Genomic DNA, 15,783 nt, shown 5'->3' on the forward strand with positions numbered 1-15,783 from the left:
TGTGCCAAGTTGGCGCACAAATATCCCAGGCCCACTCAAATTTACCACTAGAATTCTTCTCTGAAGCTTGTGCATTTTCGATTCACCGTCCGCCCAGTGTTATTTAGTGGAATTGTCCAGTGGGTCCACAGCTGTCCCGCCACAGCCTCCAGAGTGGATTGTTTCCTCGGCAGTTGCCAGAGAAGAGGAAATTGCAACCCCAAAAGTGACCTCCGTGCCCCCCACTGGGGGTTGCCATCCACAATTTGGGAATCCATAATCCAGCGAGGCCAGATTACGAGTGTAAGAGTGTAGATGGTACGGTTTTGTACATAGACTGATAGCTTGTGTAACGTAGACAGAACAGGGCATAACATAGATTGTAAAGGCAGATCATCCAATCTAGAGGTTCCCAACTGCCATTCTGTAAAGGCTCCACAAATGTGCTGTGAAATAAGATTCAAAGTGATTAAACATTAATGAAAATAAAGTCAATCTAATCTTTCTTTTCAGCTCAGTGGTCAGCACCTCCAAGCCACAACGAACCTCAGGCCTCCAACACATGCACTGGCCAAATCTTTTAAACGTCGGTTAGGCCCATGCAACCAACCAATGTTAAAAAAAACTCAAAACTGCGAATGCCCTCTCCCGGCCGACACATGCATGGTTCGAAAACTGTACATAAAACATTCTGAACCGCACATATGCAGCCCTTTCCTGGCTGAAGTGTGCACAGAGGATCCCAGGTTCTTTGGGAATTGGAGATGCCAACCACGGAGTTGAATACAAAGTGTGTAGAAACACAAAAAGGGTGCAAAACCCTGGGGGGAAGAGAGGGAGACAGGGAGACGTTCAAAAAGTTTCCAGTAAGGGAAGAAGACAGGTTCTAAGAAGCATAAACCAATAAAGTTAAGAAAAGGAGAAACAGGCTCCAATATTATATTTGACATGCAAATGTGATAATTTGTAAACTTTTTTGTTAAATTTAGAGTACCCAATTATTTTTTTTCCAATTAAGGGGCAATTTAGCGTGGCCGATCCACCTAGGTGGTGAAACGCATGCAGACACAGGGAGAATGTGCAAACTGCACACGGACAGTGACCCAGGGCCGGGATTCGAACCCGGGTCCTCAGCGCCGTAAGCTGCAGTGCTAGTCACATGCCACTCCTATTGTAAACTTAAACTAATGAAAACTGTATTAAATGGCGGCTTGTCATGTTTTGGAGCTGTTTCAGAGATAAAAGACTTTTGAAAGGGCACTTCAATCGGAGAAAATAGGAGGTGTGCCTAAAGGTTTTTTGTCGTATAAAAGGGCATTTTCACCAGTGATTAGAACGGCACCCCACCAAACTTGTCACTTTCAAATGAGCAGTATGGTTATAGCAGCAATACCATTATCACCACAGAATTACTTCCTTTTTTTGTTTTAAATTTAGAGTACCCAATTCATTTTTTCCAATTAAGGGGCAATTTAGCGTGGCCAATCCATCTAGCCTGCACATCTTTTGGGTTGTGGGGACGAAACCCACGCAAATACAGGGAGAATGTGCAAACTCCACACGGACAGTGACCCAGAGCCGGGATCGAACTTGGGACCTCGGCGCCGTGAGGCTGCAGGGCTAACCCACTGCGCCACCGTGCTGCCCAGAATTACGCTTAACCATGCCAAACCACACCTTTGACCAGCTTCCACATCATTGCCTTCTGGTTCAATAAACCAAACCAAACAACCACCATCTCCAATTTAGCAACCCTTCAATAGTCAAGGACAGGGAAGTAAATTAATCCCAGAAATACCTCAAAATAAAGAGAACAGTGTACCACATTTTCCCCAATCGCTCCCAGTGCCGCAAATCAACACTCCTGAGCACAAATGCTCAGAATAGCTCCCAGCTAAACTTCAGCTCGAGGCTGTGGGCCCCAAACTATTCATTTCGTGGCAGTCTCTACAGCAAAGAATTACATTGACGTTATCACAAGGAAACAGACCATTCAGCCCAGCCATTCCACATTAACATTTATCCTCGCGACACAAGCAAATCATCAAATTTACCCAACCCTGATCCCTTCAAGCCCATTCCAGTCATTCGTCGTTCTAGTCCAAAATGCACACCCTCAATTAGCAGCTTCAATTATAGCATTCACTGAGAAACCACTCCAAAATTGGCAACAACTTGCATTTATATTGCACATTATATTTAGCACAGAAGCGTCTCAAGGCACTTTCACAGGAGCACAATCAAATTAAGTTTAAAACCAAACCACACAAAAAGATATCAGGACAAATGACCAACGGCTTGGTCAAAAAGGTCAGCATTAGGGCATGTCTTAGAAAAGGAGATGTAGAAATGCAGAGCAGTGCAAGGGAGCAAATTCCAGAGCTCGGGACTTGGGCAGCTGAAGCCACAATCATCAACGGGGGAGTAGTCAAAAATAGGGATGCTCCAAGAGGCCAGAATCAGAGAAAAATATTGAGTCGTCAGAGGACTGGAAGAATTTACAAAGATAGGGAGGGATGAAGATTCAAAAGCAAAGATAAAAACTTTACGCTAAAGATACAAATCATGCGCGAACTCTTGGACATGGTGGGCAGTATGGCTCAAAATGGGACGGTGGAGGGCAGAGAAATTATGAAATTAAAAACATTTTTTGTTCGGGGAGTGTTAGGGAAGGGCGTGGGAGAGTTCAGGGGCAAGGATCTACAACCTTTGGCCATGGGGGGGCACAATCGCATCAGAGCAGTTGCTATGGAAAGGCCCTGCGTCTCCCAAGGAATGGGTAAAAGGCTAACCTCAAATGCTTGGCAATCAAAGAGGAATGAACAAACCGCCACACAGGCACTGAATTAGCCACCCCTAAAGGCCACAGGCTTACACTACACCATTAATGAGTAACTTAAAATCAGGCAGCTTTTGCTCCTTCATTACAAGCAGTCCACTCGGTCTAAAAATACCTGTGCTATGAATATTTTTAATCACGGAATACACTTGGCTACTTTAAACCTCTCATTCCCTACCCCCAGCCAATTATCTGGACCTGTACAGTGTGCTTTCCACTGCTCACTTTTCTTAAATTAGTCCTGACACACAGTTAGCACTGATTCTATGACCCTTTGGGTTAAACAGCGTCTGGTCTCCCACTCCTCCTCTTTGGATTTTCTCCTGTCCTATCCTTAAGCATCCAACGTTTACGAGGGTCGAAATCTCTTTATCAGTGTTGTAGAAAGCAGGTACGGCAGGAAGATCCCAGGGTCGCAAACACACTGATGAAGCCGATTCAGCGTTGGACGAGCAGAAATTTTCTCCAATTTAAATACTGCAAAGTCTAACGCCCTTAATTTTCAGCCCCGCCATTAAGACCATAAGACATATGAGAAGCAGCAGGCCATTCAGCCCATCAAGTCTGCTCCATCATTCAATGAGATCATAACTGCTCTGAGATGATAATCCTCAACTCCACTTTCGTACCTTATCCCCATAACCCTCGATTCCCTTACTGATCAAAAATCTGTCATCTCATCCTTGAACATACTTAACAACCCAGCCTCTACAACTCTCCGGTACAGAATTCCACAGAATCCACGACCCTCAGAAGAAGTTCTTCCTCATCTCTATCTTAAACAGGCAACCTCTTACTTTGAAAGTATGCCTGCTGGTCCTAGACTTTCCCCACAAGAGGAAACAACCTCAGCAGCTACCTTGTCAAGCCCCCCCCGAGAATCTTACATGTCTCAATAAGGTTACCTCTCATTCTTCTAAACATCAATGAGTATAGGGCCAGCCTACTCAATCTCCCTGCAGAAGAAATTCCCTCCGCACCCAGGATCAACTTGGTTCCCTAGCTATCAACTCTATCCCTCTCCCTGGGAACAGCCTTGAGGCTGAAACAGTTTGGTCACAACCTTGTGTTATATCTCACCCCCCAATGTTGAGCTTATAACCACATATCCACACCAAGATCTGCCTCTCCCTCAACTCATATGCTGATGGCACTCCAAGCCTCCTGCATTCTACCTACCCTCTATATACTCGAGGTCACCCAAAACAGTGTTGCCCATTGGAAGTCAAAGTTCCCGATTACAGCTCTCATTAGAGTAGTTGTGCGAGCACATTGATCAGATGAGTATGGGACTGACACAGTTACATTGCTCCCATGTTTGAACAGGCTGCTGGAGCTCACCATCGGGAGGTTCATGCGAACAGTGGACACTGAGCAGAAACAAAGGGTAGTCGATACCTGCAAAACTGTGTCAAAGAATCACCGTCCTTGGAGGGGAAATGTAGAAGAGATGAGAGACTGGAAAAACAGAGTTTCCATTTGGAACAGTGGAAGCACAGTGGTTCCTCACTGGCCCATCACACTATTGTGAAGCTAGTCACAGAATAATTTGCCCCGACAGCAAGAGAGGACTGATAAAGACTTGGTCCCCTGTGAGTTATGTAGCGAAAGATCTGTGCCACAAGTACATCATTGGTGTTCCTCCACAAGACAACATGCTGCAGCCTCAAGGACAGGTATGGGAGGAGAGAGTTACCATTAGCAACTGATGGCACATGAATACTGTGTGTGTGAAAAATAAAACATAACTATCCTTTTACATGAAGATATCTATCAGTCTTCCCTGGCCAATGACCGTTTCTGGAGTCTCGTCCATCAAAATGGAGTAATACCTCAATGGTGTGCCAAACAGTGCCAGAAAGGATCTGGCTTGGCTGATTTGCACCAACATTCCCATTAAATGTCAAACCAAGAGTCGGGATGCCACAGGATCCTCTACCCAAGGCCTGCCACTCTTTGCCTCTGTACAGTCATTTCCATTGGCAACTACATGCCTGGGTGTCAGATGAGGTCCTGGAGAACTGCCAGCTACACACTGGTGTCAGAAGCTCCTCAGGTATTGTAGCAGAAAAGTCGGCAGCAACCTGGGCCAACACCAATAAGCACGCGAGGAGAGGATCCTGCAGAGGACAGGTGGGTAATGGATTGGAACAACCAAGGTTGATCCGGGGCACTATTCCAAGATGTTCAAACTGGAAAAGGCAAATTCAGAGTTGCTGTCAGGGTGGGCCACTCTTTTCACAGAGTAAAGTGCTCCTCCTGATATGAATGTCAAAAATCTAGAGCCATTCAAGGGAGTTGGTTGGTATACTTGTGAGGAAGAGAATGACTCGGTTCATAGGTAATAGAGGCATGAACCAGGTGAGCTAAATGATCTTCCTATCCCACACTTATCTCTGTCCTGTGTCCTCATCAATGACCTTTAGCCATTGCATTCTGCCCTTTTTAAATTCAGATTTCAGGGGAAAAAGATGCTTGACCAATGTTGACTTTGAGCTCCTCAGGCATTCTGGGGGCAATTCCAGTGTCTGTAATGTAGCAGCTGTAAACAACACTCACTAAAGGTACATGTGACCTACATCAAACACATTCAACGCAACACAATCCCACAAAACCTGGCAGAATCGCCAGGGGTCTGGGCAAGAATATCTCTGCTTTGTACTGACTCAAGATAGTTACAGACTCAAGTTTAAACTTGTATTGGTGTCTTTTGATTTGTCCTGTCACATATATAACAGATGCACAGGGCTTCTGACACAGATTAAAACCCTTTGCATGCATGGTCTACAAAACCACACTCTGCTGTTGTCACAACTTTTCCAATAACACTGCCCTATGTCTACATTATTTAATAGAATTTGTTCAGATAAACTTGTAATGCTGTAATTATACCTCCTCACCACTAGTTGTGCTGTAGCAGCTGAGTGTTGGTCTCCCAGCTTCTTGTTTATACTGTAGATAAAAACATTGCTATGACAGACACCCCTTTGTATAATGCCATTAAATAAACCAAATATAAAAAGGTAACGTATACCGTTAAAAGGGGGACTGAATTACACTTAAGGTCCAATATCCCCTGTCCACTACATCCACTTTACCTGATGACTACACTTGATCTTGGTGATTCAATGCGTGGATGGAAATCAATTTGGAATTCAGAGTTGTTCTAGGAGGTGCAAATCTATCTGATGGGTTCTTGCACCATTGGAAACCTTAGACCATCTATCGTGTGCCTAACGTTAGGAAAACCGCCCAAGTCAGGATCAGAAATCATTGAGCAGAGCTCCAAGCAAAATGTTCTAAACAGGCATCTCTAAAAGGTCATATTGGTTTCATTTGAGAGAGCACCATAACTCCCTGCTGTACCCTGTACTAGTCCAAGAATGTTACACACGCACAAGCTAGACACTGACTGCAGACCATTCTAATCTACAGAGGAAATCATTTACCTCAACTTTATATGCAGCTCACCCATGGGGTACAGCCAGATGCAATAAAGCTTGTTGTGCACTGGGTTGCACTCAAGTGTAATTGTAGTGTAAGAGAGATTGCAGCTCTTAAAACTATCCTTCATCCTAAAGGTCAGAATGAACTGTTCTTCAGTCCATTCTCGGTGCCTGCCAAGAAAATGTCAGCCATATTTGCTTTTGGGAAGTAACATACGATCCCCATCTCTCAGACTGACGCTCATTCTTCATTTCTTGCTTTCATTATTCAGCCAATCTCTTTGCAAGAGTCCTTGAAAAGCACCTGTTATGTAGTTAATGGATTATGAAATATTGCCTCGTAAAACACACAACAGTAAGGTGATCCTGAAAGTAAAAGTTGAACCAATTTCATCTATCGCCAGGTATGTCTAGACACAAAAGAATGAGGCCATTCAGCCCCTCAAACCTGTTCCAGTATTCAATCAAACTCTATTAACCCACCTTTGCTCATGCCCAATGACACCCTTACGCAGCAAAAATGCAGCAATCCCAATCTTGAAAGCTCCAAATAGTCCCCATATTTGGTCTTTTGGGGGAAAAGAGAGTTCCAGATTTCCACTACCCGTTGTGTGAGGAAGTGCTCAACATAACCACTTAATGGCTTAGCTCTAATTTCAAGATTCTCCCTGCCAGAGAAAATAGTTTCCCTCTATTTTACACAATTAACTCCTTCAATCATCTTAAATACCTCAATTAAAACATACCCTTTTCTTTTATACTTAGCCTCCCTCACACCAAGACATACTGCAACATTCAGTGAGAGCACTAAGTGAGTCCCAACTCCCAGCACATTGAGCCAAGATGCATCCTCACCCCAAGCTCAGTATTTTGTCCTGATTCACATGCCAAGAATGGGTGAGGTCAGTAGACCACTAGCACTCGTGGGACCTACTCCCCCTTCAGTAACAGACTTTCCTAGAAGAAAAGTAGTGATAATTCCTACAGTGCAGGAGACGACCATTTGACCCATCGAGTCTGCAACGGCCCTCTGAAAGAGCACCGTAACCTCAGCCCACTCCCCCACCCTATCCCCAGAACCCCACCTACCCTTTTGGAAACTAAGGGGCAATTTAGCCTAGCCAATCCACCTAACCTGCATATCTTTGGATTGGGGAAACTGGAGTACCCGGAGGAAACCCACTCAGACATGACGAGAACGTGCAGACTCCACACAGTCAACTCCTCGAGTCCAAGAATTCAATTGTGAAGCTGGATGGTTATAAATGGATTGGAATAGGGTGCATGGAAGGCCATTGTCTGCAATAACCTGCAAACTCAACCCATTTTGTCCTTCCAGTTTATACTTTGAGACAAGCAAGTGAAAGTCAAACTCAAACCATAGAATATCCTTCCTGGTCAGTGTCAAACATGTTGCCTGGTTTACAAATTCACTCTTTTTCCTCAGTCTTACTAAACTCTGGAACTTCTTACCTCTCACTGACAACAGATTTTTTAAAAACTTGCCCCTAAACACCAACTCGTGAAACTTTTCTTTTCCCTAGTTTTCAACTTTGCTGCTGCGTCTGGGCTAAACTAAGGCCCCAATATCGATTTGCAGCGAGGTTTTATCAACATCCAATGGGTTGTCTTGCCCAGTTTACACTTCCACCCTTTGTGTGCAGACGACAAATGGGGAGGTATAGGTTTAAACTGGAGAGATTTGGCAATCTGCCACAGATCAGATATATACCACACATCTAATATTTGGAGGGATTACACCAGAATATATCAGTTATCATTTTGCTTTTTTCTTGAACTTGTCACATGGACAGTTTCCATGACAATATCCCCTGTCGTTACAATTGCTTTTCAACAGGAATTGCATGTGGGAGGAGAAAGGTGGAAGTAGAAAGAGAAAGAAGTGGAATTTATCTTAATTCCCATTTCCAATCGAGGGGGCTTCAGATAGAATGATGCGACACAACACAAGAGGCTATTCAAGCCAACATGCCTGTGTCAACTCTTTGACCGGGAGCTGCCTACCGTGGCTTAGCGGTTAAGTGTAGCATTGACAGTCCAGGAATGCTTGGTTATCTTACAGAGGCTGCCTGACCCCACTTCAGCCACTTGCCTTTCCTGGGACTAGTGGACACACTGCTGTTGTCACCACGTCCAAGGGTCGCCTCTATGTGTCTCACCACCCTGAAGAAAATTACATGGTCACTCTGCGTATGTGTGGAATAGCCACGTGAACAACAGTGAAACTAGTTTACAGTTCATTTCACAAGCATGACCCAGAGTTGCTGCCACTTGCCATTTTACCTATCCACCCCGCTCCCACCTCTGCCTCCTACACTGTTCTATTGAAACTTGATGGCAACTCAAGGAACAACATTGCATCTTTCGATTAGAAACTTTACAGCCTTCCGACTCGACGCGAAGTTGACCAATTTCAGATCATAACCCTTTAGGCGATAGGTGCTGAAAATGTTGTCCTTCATACCTCCTCCGCACCCAATTATGTTTCTTTACTGGAGCCATTACCACTAGTTTATGCCTTGCACCATCATCCCTTTTTGTCATTTAATCTCTCATGTCTGCCTTTGTACTTGCTGAAAACCTGTTGCGGCTCCACATTTTCCAGTGCTGACAAAGAGACAACAAACCAAATGTTAACGATTGTTTCTCCCGCCACAGATCTGACCTGATTTTCCCTGTAATTCCAATATTTAGTTTTTTTCTTCCAGGAAGACTAGCTGCACATTAGAAACGTCACCTTCCTTTCCCATAAGGACAAGTTGCATAAACTTGTATTCTCGCAAGGATGTAAATGATCTGATTGCCATTTTCAAAATAGGAAAGTGATTCAACAGGGGAGATGCGATGAAACTATTGCTCGGATGGGGAAATCCAGGACCATGAGGCAAAATGTTTAATATAGAGCTACCATTTAGAATTGAAATCGCGAAGGGCAGCACGGTATCGCAGTGGTGTCTCACGGCGCCAAGGTCCCAGTTTGGATCCCGGCTCTGGGTCACTGTCTGTGTGGAATTTGCACATTCGCCCCGTGTTTGCGTGGGTTTCGCCCCCACAACACAAAGATGTGCAGGGTAGGTGGACTGGCCACGCTAAATTGCCCCTTAATTGGGAAAAGTGAATTGGGCACTCTAAATTTTTTTTTTTTTTTTTTTTTTTTAAAAGAATCGAAATCGCAAATCTTTTTCACAGGTAATAGTGGGAATCCGGAACTTTCCCCCCCGCCCCCCCCAAAAGGCTGCAGACATTGGCTCAAATTTCAAGGACTGTGATCGCTAGACGTTTGTTAGGTAGGGGTATAAGGGATCTAGTGTGAAGGTGGAACTGATTCAAGGGCCCAATGGCATACTCCCTTTTCCCAATATGCTGTAGTGGAGCAATCAACATAGCTAAACCCTTTAAATAATACCCAGGATCTCAAAATTATTCCCATCGCTCCTCCCAACCACCGTAACAGGCCTATACCCAGAAGTATTTGAACCTATTGTGCTCAACTCAAAATGCTTTACAGACACAAGCCAAATAAAATTGGAAGGAGAGAAATCAACAGAAGATATTTACAGGATCACAGATACTGATGTTCATACACTGGCTACTCTCTACCGGAAAGTAATTTCATGCAAAAGCCATCACTTTCGCTTATTCAGTAGCAGGACGTGGGCGTCGCTGGCTAGGCCAACATTTATTGCCCTTGAGAAGGTGATGGCGAGTGCAGACCCAAAGGGCCGAATGGCCTCCTTCTGCACTGTAAATTCAATGATAATCTATGATTAATCTAGGACAAAGGTTCGGCACAACATCGTGGGCCGAAGGGCCTGTTCTGTGCTGTATTTTCTATGTTCTATGTTTGCCTTCCTTAACTGCTGCAATCCGTATGGTGTAGGTGCTCCCACAGTTCCAGGATTTTGACCAGTGACAAGTGAAGAAATTGCAATATGTTTCCAAATCAGGTTGATGAGTAGCTTGGAGGGGAACCTTCAGGTGGTGGTGTTGCCCATGTCTCTGCTGCTCTTGTCCTTCTAAAATGGTAGTGGTTGTGGGTTTGGAAGGTGCTGCTTAAGGAGCCATGGTGAGTTCCTGGAGTGCATCTTGTAGGTGGTGCACACTGCTGCCACTATGCGTTGGTGGTGGAGGGTGAGAACATTTATGGATGGGGTGCCAATCAAGAGGGATGTTTTGTCCTGAACCATGTCAAGCTTCTAGAGTGTTATTGGAGCTGCACATAGACAAGTGGACAATATCCCATCACAGGCTTTGGGGAGTCAGGAGGAGAGTTGCTCGCCACAAGATACCTAGCGTGGGATCCAGCCATGGTAATGCCATTGAATATCAAGGAGTGATGATTAGACTCTCGTGTTAGAGATGGTCATTGCCTGGCACAAATGTTACTTGCCACTTGACAGCACAAGCCTGGGTATTATCCAGGTCTTGCAGCAAAGGGCAATCCAATAGCATTCAGAACTTATTAACGAACAGCATCTGCTCAACTCAGCGGTTTCTGACATTATGTCACAGAACACTAGGTTCATTTTTCCATAAACACTGCATTCTTTAGTAGGAGAGCACGATAGGTATCAGGCAGATGTGACAGTTACACTTTCCATCAGCACCTCATGATGTAGGACTTGATTGTAAAGCATTCATCCTTATTAATCCCAGAGAGATTTATATTTTCCTCATGGTTAACCTCTCTCCTCGAGTCAAAACAAATCCTGTGCAATAACTTACTTAACAGAGAGACACTCCCAATGTCAACGAATCAAATTCTGTTCAGTTTGCATTCTGAATCTTCGTACAATGTCCACAAAGGGCCTTTAATGTCCCACGACACTCCACAGAAGTGTAATCAGACAAAAACTTATACCAAATCACAGAAGCTGAAATTGGGACAGGGAATCCAAACCTTAGACAGCGAGGTAGGTGTTAAGCAGCATCTTGAAAGGGAGGAGAGGTGGAGCAGTTTCAGGCCTAGACAATGAAAAGCATTACTGCAAATGGCAAGGCAAAGAGAATGGGGGATACACAGAGGGTCAGGATTGGAGAGGCTGAGTGTTTGCTGGAGGAGTTCTACAATCTTTATACAGAGGAGTCCAGCAAATACAAAAGTACCGAATAGTTGTCTAACTGGACACAGTGTCAACATTTCACATTCTCCTAAACGTCTATTGAAACAAAGTGTCCAAGGTTTTACAATAGAAACGGTTCACATTCTCCTGAACTCCTATTGAAACAAAGTGTCCAAGGTTTTTCAATAGAAACAGACAAAGGTATTCTCACTGACAGATATTTGGTATCACAACGGTACACAAACAGATTGACACACAACACCGGGAGTTAAAGCATGGCCAGGCTCCAAACCACATCAGCAACACAACACGCATCATTTTCAAGCCAAAACCGCCATTTACAGTCCATAATCCAATAGGCACTGACATGAGCTAGTATAGCCCATCTCCACTCATTCCCCAGACAAGAAAGGGCTATCCATTTGCATTTATACCGTGGAGGTTATTTGGCAGGGTGAGAAAGCAGACAAATGCAGGACGTGACAGACACAAACAGGCCAGTTCAAGCTCCACATCTAGTGGGCTCCACCAATTCAAGGGCAGTTCCCCAACGAGTCTTCATTTAAATGAGCAGTTTGACATGACTCAATTGTAACTCGCCCACATGGTACTGAGGGAATGCTCCATTGTCTGAGACACAGTCTTTTGGACATGTCACTGAGCTGGATGATATAGAGATCCCACAGCATTAGCTGATTTCTTCTGGCCAGTATCTATTCCTCCACTAGGATCCCTAGAATAATTACCTGGTCACTATCACATTGCTGTTTGCAGGGCCTTGCTGTGCCCGCACTGTTGGCAGGTACAAAAGAATTGACTGTGAAATGCTTCGAGACGCCCTACGGTCAATTCCATCTCAGATGCTGTGGTGTGGGCAAGTTACAAAATATTTTCAAATAGGTTCATCACCTTGCTCTAAAGTAACTTTAAAAAAAACATTAAATAAAAAGGGTTGATTAGACTGGGATGGATTACCAATGGTACAATGCAAGTTAGACACACAATTATAAAGAGCCTCTCTCCTCCGACATGGAGAATCACAACCCCTGTTGAACCATCCCCCTCACCAAGTCAATCCTAGTCACTCACACACTAAATGCTGAGATTACTCAGGCGGTCAGTCAGCATCTGTGGAAAGAGTGGAAGATTTAACTTTTCAGCTGTAAGCCTACAGTGTGCTGAAACATCAACACTAACTCTCTAGACAATTGTTTCAGTAGATTTTAACTCCAGATTTGTATTTTAATTTCACAATCCGCCATGGCTGGAATTGAACCCCGATCCCCAGAACATCTCTGGCTCATTAGTCCAGTGACAATAACACTACGCCACTGCCTCCAGTTGTCCGTTCTCTCCAGATACTGGCTGGCATGCCGAGTGTTCAGCACTTTCTGCCCAGCACCTGAAATTTTTGATGCTATTTGTTAATCCCTTCATTCAGTTTAAGCAGACCCAAAGAATCCTTGTCACCTCCAATAACATTGGACCCAGATTACTTTAACTAGCTGTTGCGATTGTTCCGAGGAAAAGGCTGCTGTGATCTCCTTGTTATTTCATACGGTTTAATCTCTATGTCACAAACCATTGCAACACAAAGCTCGCTTTAACATTGGTTCATCAAATTGATTTGAAAGACTAATTGCAAGAAAACACAGCAGTGATTGTGCCGCTCCAGTTGCCAGATCTGCTGCAGCAAGAAATATGAAATTCAGTTTAATTTTGCCCAACAAACTCCAGCACAATCTTCAAAACAAGCCTTTCCCTGATGTTAGACAATCGTTCAAAAGTTCCACATTTTCACAAGTGCTCATTAAAAGTGAGAAATAAATCGATAATTAATGAACAAAGTAATCTTAAGGGCGTCAGTTAAGCAGCACAAGTGAAAATGAAATGAAAATCGCTTATTGTCACAAGTAGGCTTCAAATGAAGTTACTGTGAAAAGCCCCTAGTCGCCACATTCTGGCACCTGTTCGGGGAGGCTGTTACGGGAATTGAACCGTGCTGCTGGCCTGCCTTGGTCTGCTTTCAAAGCCAGCGATTTAGCCCTGCGCATTGCTTTTCTAGTACAGTTGTCACTGGGCTTTTTTAGCATGTTGGTACCATTACAATAGAGGCAACCAAACACAAAACCCATTCTTGTGCCAGGTACATTTCATAATTTGGCTACCCAACGTAGCTACCACCGCTTCAGACTACTCACCTGGCATTGGCAGCAGTCAGGTGACCCCACCCCAACACATACACACCCCCGCAATCCCACTGCCAAGGGTAGAAGCACATCCCTGTTCTAGCTGCCAGGCGCAGATGAACATCTCCTGTTCCAGCTGCCAGACGCAAATTCCCCCATTTCCACTGCCAGCCAGCCAACCCCCTCCTCTACCATTCTCACCGGCTGCCAGTTCAGACAACACCCTCAATTCCCACCCACTGCCAGGCACAAATGAAGAATTCTGACCTTCCGCCAATCCCCCTCTATCCCATTCAGGCGCAGACAGCCCAGGCCCCCCTATTCCTGCAGCCAGGCGTAGGCACCACCCTATTCACGCTGCTTGGTGCAAATGCCTTCGAGCTTCTTTTTTAAAATTCCTTTATCAGAGATACAAAGCCAGAGCTCAGATTGTGGACAGAGGCAAACCCCTACTCCAGCTCCTTGCCTGCTCCAAAAATACAATTCAAATTGAATCCAAATCATGGTCCTGACAAGAGACATACCAGGTCCAGGCATTACACCTGACCTCACATTCATCTTAGCCAAAAGGCCAAGAAGCAATGCCTCCATTCCCACTGCCAGTCGCAGGCACCCCCTGACCCGGCTGTCAGGTGCAGGCACCCATTGCCAACTTATTGCTGGTGCCAGACACACATGCACCACACCCACCTATTGCCATAGCCAAGTACAAAAGCCCCACTAGCCCACCCTCCAATCCCACTGCCAGGCACAGATGCCCCACGCCCTCCATTCCTACTACCAGACACGTTCACGCCACACCCCACATAAAAACTTCTCTTTCAGACAATAATCCCATTCAGCCAGCCACCTGGGCTAGACACCAGCTACCTCACCCAACTCCCCAGGCACAGGCAACAGATCGCACCCCCAGGCACAGACACCAGCTCCCCCACCCACCTGAGCACAGACACCAGCTCCCCCACCCGGGCACCTGAGCACAGACACTAGCTCCCCCACCCAGGCACCTGAGCACAGACACCAGCTCCCCCACCCAGGCACCTGAGCACAGACACCAGCTCCCCCACCCAGGCACCTGAGCACAGACACCAGCTCCCCCACCCAGGCACAGACACCAGCTCCCCCACCCACCCAGGCACCAGCTCCCCCACCCACCCACCCAGGCACCAGCTCCCCCACCCACCCACCCAGGCACCAGCTCCCCCACCCACCCACCCAGGCACCAGCTCCCCCACCCACCCACCCAGGCAGGCACCAGCTCCCCCACCCACCTGGGCACAGACACCAGCTCCCCCACCCACCCACCTGGGCACAGACACCAGCTCCCCCACCCACCTACCTGGGCACAGACACCAGCTCCCCCACCCACCTACCTGGGCACAGACACCAGCTCCCCCACCCACCTACCTGGGCACAAGCTACCCCCACCCACCTTCCCCCATCGCCTTCAGCAATGGGCAGCTCCTTGTCAGCGCAATCCCTGTTCGCATTTGGCTGCTTTTCCCCCGGTTCTGCTCACAGTGGGAACAGTGTGAAGGGAGTTGGACCACCCACTCTGGACGATGCCAAGGCTGGTGAGGGCAGCGCTGCCCTGTCCGGCCTGGTTCCTCTCATACCCGGGGAGTTTGCTAAACTTGTGCCGGGCTGGAGGTCACTTTGAAGCGGCGGCCTACCCCCAGCAGCGGTGAAGGAAAGGGGGGGTTTTCAAAGCCGAAACCGGAGCGGCAGCTGATCAGAGCGGGTGCGCTGGCCGCGGTCCAGAGACTGGTGGGAGGCGGGGGGGGTATAAACCGGGATTTCAACCCTGATCCCCGCACAGACGGGGCCCGCAAGCCGGGGCCTCCCCTACCTGATGGGTGCTGCACGGGGCGCTTCTCCTCTTGGCCGCTGCGGGCTTGTCTCCGGGACCGAGCGCTGACTCCCAACCGGTCCGCCCGCTACATCCATTCCATTCGCAGCCGCGACTGCACTGACTGCAGCTGCGGCCCCAGGTACCTCCACCCTGCCACCCGCTCCGCCAATCATACCGCCTGTTCACACCAACACCCGCCCACTCCACCTGTCAATCAGGGAGCACGTCCAATCGGAGCCCGTCCCCGCCCCCTCCTCCTGTCAATCAGACCCCGCGTCCAATCATAGCCCGTCCCCCCCGCAGCTGCTCAGCCGGGCCCGCCAATCGCCAGCCAAGACCCGCCGCTAAGACCTGACCTCCCTGACGTCAGTCACAGCCCAACAGCCAATCGGGG

The 15,783-nt window shown here is 46.8% G+C and overlaps 1 protein-coding gene across 1 annotated transcript in view; it reads right to left on the bottom strand.

Annotated features, from left to right (window-relative positions):
* Window positions 1-15,536, bottom strand: part of dag1 (dystroglycan 1) — a 101,760-nt gene extending 86,224 nt beyond the window's left edge. Inside the window, exon 1 of the mRNA XM_072472080.1 lies at window positions 15,387-15,536. The gene's annotated coding sequence lies outside the window, so the exon portion shown is untranslated. The remainder of the gene's footprint in view (window positions 1-15,386) is intronic.
* Between the last annotated feature and the right edge of the window lie 247 nt (window positions 15,537-15,783).

Source organism: Scyliorhinus torazame, chromosome 13 (genome assembly GCF_047496885.1).
Source record: "Scyliorhinus torazame isolate Kashiwa2021f chromosome 13, sScyTor2.1, whole genome shotgun sequence".
Taxonomy (NCBI): Eukaryota; Metazoa; Chordata; class Chondrichthyes; order Carcharhiniformes; family Scyliorhinidae; genus Scyliorhinus; species Scyliorhinus torazame.